The sequence below is a fragment of the Pteropus alecto genome, unplaced genomic scaffold (genome assembly GCF_000325575.1).
Source record: "Pteropus alecto unplaced genomic scaffold, ASM32557v1 scaffold226, whole genome shotgun sequence".
Lineage (NCBI taxonomy): Eukaryota > Metazoa > Chordata > Mammalia > Chiroptera > Pteropodidae > Pteropus > Pteropus alecto.
Genome location: NW_006440132.1, coordinates 5,915,103 through 5,921,662, shown reverse-complemented (window position 1 = coordinate 5,921,662; position 6,560 = coordinate 5,915,103).

Genomic DNA, 6,560 nt, shown 5'->3' with positions numbered 1-6,560 from the left:
GTAAATGCCCCAACTACTTCTCCCTTTGGACAGTTGCCATGACCTCATAATTAGTTTCCTCTCTTCTGGTACCTTCCTTTTCATCCAACTTGCAGTATATCAGTGACAAAACACTAAGGAGTGGATGACACAGCTTTATATTCATTGTTGCTAAAGCTGACCTTTTGCTTATTGAGTAAAGTTTAGACTTTTTAGCCCAGCATGTGAGACCTGCTCCATTCAGTTCTAACAGCCTTTTCCACTGTTGCCTTATGTTCTTGTTATATCAGCCTACCAAGCTTTCTGCTAGTGTCATTTCCTTTTCTTTCATGTCCTTTTGGTGAAATTTCAACCACATTTCAACGCCTACCTCAAAAGCTACCACCTTGGCAAAGTCTTTCTAGATTCTTCAAGTCAGAACGGCCTTCTCTTTACTCTTATAAGCTTTTACTGTCTGTGTTGGAATATTTAGGACATCTTGCCTATATCAGTGTTCATATAGGAAGAGCTCTCTACCATCCTTGAAGGGCTGGATGTTTTCTCATGGAAGCTTGTGTCTTCATCACCTCCTAGGGTTTATGAGGAGTAATGCTCAGTGTATGCTTGTTGAATCTGCTAGTGCCCAGTAAATGTTCAATATTAGCAGTTCCTCTTGGTGTACGATTAGCCCAGAGATCAACTTAAATTTAATTGCCATCGAGCACTTACTAGAGCAAGGCTGATTACCACTATGTGCACAAACACTTGGGAAAAGAAGTATTTTCTCTAGTCTGTAGTAAGGATTTTCAAGCCTCAGCTTTAATTCGTTAGCAGAATACTCTATAATGGTAACTTATGTAACTGATCCTTTTAGGGTAAGACTATTTTAAGTGTTTTTGGCCTAAAAATGACTACTATAAACAAACCTTTACAAGTCATGCTAAATTATGGGAAATGGGATTAATTGTAGAAATTTACTTTTCTAGTTTCTTTTAAAGGTACATAATGGCCAACAGTTATTCACAATTTGTTGTGTCATGCACTATTCTAAGCACTCTACATGTGTTAATTTATTTAATCTTCATAACATGTTTAAAAGATATGTATGTTGATCATTTTCATCTTAGACATGAGGAAATTGAGGCAAGAGAGTTTAAGTAATTTGCTTTAAGTCACACAGCCTACTAAATGGAGGAACCAAGATTTAAATTCAGGCAGTTGGATTTCTGAACTTGTACCCTGAAGTGAACTTTAAGTTTTATTTTCACTGACTACCAAGGAGATAAGTAGTTAATTCAAAGCCATTCAATATAAATGACTTTTTCAACAACTTTAGGTTTAGGAAGCAGGAAGACAAAAAGGAAAAGAGTTAGATGGGGGAAATTTTTTGGCTCTATCTACAATTATGAGAATTAAAGACTATATTCACCTACAGTCTTATGCTGCTTTTGGCTTCCTTGCCAGAACAACTGCTGATCTGGAAGGCACGAAGATGCAGAAAGATGATAAAATATAAATTAGAAGGACCATTACAGAATCCACAGCTTTGTGCTGCTGCTATGAATATTCTGTTTCATGAAGATAAGCTTTTCGTGAATTTTAATGTCTATGATATTTTAGTCATTTAAGGAGAATGTGCATTCAAATTTCTCTGCTATGATATACTTGCATATAAGGATTTATTCTAATGGGATAAACTCTTATATCTCTTTCAAAGCAAGAAAAGAGTCCTCTGATTAATTTTCCAGACTGTGTGTAGAACTCGTATTATGAAATTAGTAGAGAAACGATTCTCAAAGTGTGGTCACGGAATCCCTGGGGGTCCCTAAGATCCTGTTAGGGAGTCTATGAGGCCAAGGCTGTTTTCATGATGATACTAAGATGTTATTTGACTTTTTCATTCTCATTCTCTCATGAGTACACAGTAGAGTTTTCCAGGGGCAACAGGTTGATGTAGAAGCAGACTTGAGAATCCAGTTGACTTCTATTAAGATAAACATCAAAGAGATTTGCAAAATGTAAAACAGTGCAACTTCTTATTAAATTACTTTGTTTTGGAAAAGTTGTTATTTTTCATAAAAATATGTTATTTGTGTTAACCTATTAACATATAATGGGATTATTACTGTTATTTTAGCATAAATAAATATTCTTATGATCCGTTTTCATTCTTAATACAGTCTTTATAAATAGGTATAACCCACATAAACAAAAGCTCTTTAAAATCCTCAATAAATTTGAAGAATGAAAGGGGTTCTGAGACCAAAATGTTTGAGAACTGCTGGTATAAAGAAACTAGAACAGATCTAAGTCATGAATTGTGTCTAGGTTGGATTCTAAGATCACAATTTCAGCTCTGTGTATGTGTTAAAATATTTATAGCTTGAAATGTACTCCTTTATTTATTCATATATTCAATGGATATTTATTGAATACCTGCTGTGTGCCATGTGATGGGTGAAGCATTGGGGGACAATGAGGAAAAAGGCAGCCTGCTCTCCCAGAGCTTAAACTTGGCATTCATTCATGCAGCTTTCCCTTTAGCAGCTACATTCGGGGTCTCCTGTAGGCTCAGCATAGTCTCCAAGGATATTATAATCTAGGGAAAAATCAGTGTGGACTGATATGATAAGGGGTTCTGGAAATGGACTTAACCCCAGAAGGTTAGGCAGGCTTAAGAGAACAGAGTTGAGAGAAAGGAGTTCAGGTTGGGTGGAGGAAGAGATGAGCAGGCTTGTGGAGGTGAGATAATTACTCACTGTGTAGGGATGTGGAGTAAAGCAAGGGCCTGCCTGAATGGAAAAACAGTCTTATGGAGGGGAACTCCTGGTCCAAGACTGGGTTTTCTTCTGCAGATGATGAAAACTTCCTTATGTGTTCTAAGCCACTGGTTGGTCATCAGATGTCTCTCTTGGGTGTGCTTAAAATTTTGTCTATGCCATCATTCAGTGTTTCCCAAACTTGCCATATCCTAAATGTTCCCAAATAACAAGAATTATCGGAAAGTACTTGTTAAGGACACAGATTCCAGAGCTCCATTCAAGATGTGCTGATCTAGGGAGGGGCCTGGAGTGTTAAATCTTTATTAGGCATGCCAGGTGATTTTCCTTTTTCTAAAAAATTATAGGCGGGTTTGGGAAATACAACTCAAGCTATTACTAATGGTTCTAAGCCTGAGGCTGCACACTAGGAAACTTAAAAAAAATACCTCTGCTCAGGTCCTACTCGTAGTACCCTAATTTAATAACAGCAAAATGATAAAACTAAAGATAAACTAACCATAATTGGAATTCAATTAGTAGAATTTTTAGTTTATAATTATTCCTTCAGTTGTGCCATATTCTCCATAGCCCCAGAATGAGCTAGGAAAATCATATCTGACTCCATTTAAAAAATTCTGGGCGGGTTTGGGGAGTATAACTCGACCTATTACTAATGGTTCTAAGCCTGAGGCTGCACACCAGGCTGCTTTTGGAGTTTCTGGATGCCAAGAATACAGCATTGCAAGCTAGGTTTGCGATTATTGGTGGTGCTGGAGGCAGGGAAGTAACAGAGATTGCTTTGAAGAAAAAGAAAAGAACGATAATGGTTGCTTTGGGCTGTCAATGTCTATTCAGGTCATAGTATATTTTAAGAGCAGCCCACTGAAGCCAAGTGAGAAATATCCTCCTGGTTGTACTGAACTGGAAACTTAGGGAGGACGCAGAGCCCACAATTATATCGGGGCTCTCTCTCACTGTTCCTGAGAACTTTGAGTTAGTGTGAAGTATGTGCTGTTGGTCCCACAGGAAAATCTTTTTTTGTTTTTACTGGAGAAAGCGTTTGTATTTTTCCATTTATGAAATCATGGACTCCAGGTTTCAGAAGGTCACAGAGCCAAGAAAACATTTGAGAGGCCACTTGTCTTTATCTCTTTTTCTCTCTCTCTCTCTCTCTCTCTCTGTTCTTCCTCACACAACCTGGACTGGGTAGTAGGAAACTTGAGCTTTGATCTGCCTCTGGCACTGGCTTGCTGTGTGACTTTGGGTAAGCCCCTTGCTCTCTCTGAGCTTCAGCTTCCCTATCTGTTAAAAATAAATAAATAAATAAATAAATAAATAAATAAATAAATAAATAAATAAATAAATAAGGTGTGCTTTAATCTGTTGAACCCTTCCACCTGGAACTTTGCAGAAATATAAGGTTTTTTCATGGCATTGTTCTAGCACCTTTTTAAACAAAGGGCATCTAGTGTATAGAGGCAAAAGATTGAACCGCATGCAGAAATAACTATACTTGTTATGTGGTCAAATTAAACAGGATCTGTGTGAGAACTTAGAAGATAGTTTAAGCTTTCAGGAAAGCACGTCTGATATCCTGAACTAAGGACGGTTTTGAAGTTTGACCTTCTCAATTCAGCTCCATGCTTGGTTGTGTGTTATTGAGCTTATGAATTATTCTCTATGGGACCCATTTTCTTCATTCATAAGATGGGGATAATAATAATAATGCCTGTCTCATAAAGTTGTTCTGACAAGTAGACAAGATAATGTACTTGGAATCTCAATAAAAATAGCTGTATTATTTTCTCCTCATAATTCTGGCCCCAATGGGTGTTTTCTCCTTTCCTCGGTATGTCCCATGATATTGTTCTAGCGTAGTTTTGTTAATGCATTTTTATTCGCTTTCTATTTTGTAGTTAGTACGGCCTGGTTCACCTAAGAGAAAGAATAAAATGGGGTGTTTTATGGAGTTGAGTTTTAAAGAACAAAGCTGGATGGCAAGATTCAAAGCTGAAAAAATTACTAGTATTTTATGCTGTCAAATAGAGGCAGTTGTAGAGTCCAAAATCTGGGAAGGAGAGCAGGTCTCTGGATGAGGAAATGTTCCCAGAACCGTACTTTATTACCTTCATTTCCTGAGCAAGAATCTTCTGTGCAAACCATTGGCAAGAATCAAAGGACATTCAGTTTCTCTCTCAGGCAGCTTCCCAGGACAGAGCAACAAGTCAAAACTTTCCTTTCCTCTTCCTCCATCTCTTCCTCCATCTCTTATTCCCAGTCTAAGTCCCTTGGAATGGAGTAGTGATAGCAAGAAGTCCACAGCTGCAACAGAGCTGCTATGTGACAGGCCTGGGGGTACAGACTTGGGATTTCATCCTGGTTCTTCAGCCTCCTATTCTCCATGGGTCCTTGAGTGGGTCTCTTGTCCTATCAGCCTCACTCAGAATCTGCAACTGTAAATGGGCAGGCTGGAATGAACATGCAGTTCGATACATCAGGCGTACCTAAAGGTATTTTATTAAAAATAAAAATGCACAGATCTCTAGACCTCACTTTCAGAGATCCTGGTTCAGAAAAGTCAAAGAAGAGTTATTTTTTGAGTCACTGCTCCTGACCCAAGGCAACTACCCATAAGATCCTAGATGTCTTCTATTCGTGATATGTGCCATGACACACCCACTTATTAGAATGTGAGAGAACTCAAGCAAGTTTATTCTTGCCCAGGATTGTCATCCAGGCTGTGGTTCTAAAAGTATTGGCGATGGGTCTCCAGTGAGCCATGAGGGTCTGTCTGAGGGTCTCAGACAGAATCAAATGTGAGTCTTTTCTTTACTTTTAGAAGGTTAATGACATACATTTCTATAGGTTGATGCCTTTTATGTAGTTGAGGGCTACTTGCTATTAATCTAATATGTGAGTTTGGATTCCCTTGAAAGGAAGCCTGAGGCAAGGATTTAGGTGAGAAGTTTATTCAGGAGGTGACCCCAGGAAGTAGAAAGGAGAAAAAGGATAAAGCCAACAAAGTCATTGAATTGGTCATTGTTGTGGGCAGTTGATGTCCAATCTTTTTGGGGACCCCTCTTTTAATCCATGTAGTTCAGTGGTTTTCCACCAAGAGTGATTTTTCCCTCCTGATGGTATTTGGCAATATGTAGAGATATTTTTGGTTGTCAACTGGGAGGTGCTACTGGCATCCAGGAATGCTGCTAAACATACTATGATACACAGGGCAGTTCCCCACAATAAAGAATTATCCTACTCAAATTATTAGCCCAATGGCACTAATACTAAGAAACCTGCCTCAGAATCACCCCACTTATAGATGGTTAGCTTCGAGCATCTATCCATCATCTCCCATAACCCTCTGGGTAAAGATTGCTTCTGAGAAGTTCTCAAAGCACAGGCTGCACATGAATCAGGGTCGAGCAGGCTTCCATGGTTGTGGAAAAATCCCTGAGGCTGAAAAGCAGAGGGACTCTGTGACATGCATAGACAGAACACTGGCCATGTAGGTGAAACAGCCAGTGGGTGCTCAAATGAGCCCAAGGCCAAGGGCCTGTGGCCAATGTGATTTTCCTAGCCGAGTAATGATTCTGGGGCCATGGAGGGTATGGTACAACTGAAAAATAAAATCCTAATTTAATTCTAGCCATGAAAATGGCTGAAGGCTAGAAATCCAGTATAGTACAGAGTTGCAAGTACAAGTACACTTGTTAGATTTATGACCTTAGGTAAAATGACTTCTCTGTCCCTTAGTTTTCTCACCTAGAAAATGGAATTAATGATGGTTTGCACCTCAAAAAGTTGTTGTGAGAGTTAAAATTTAATTTATGTGTATGT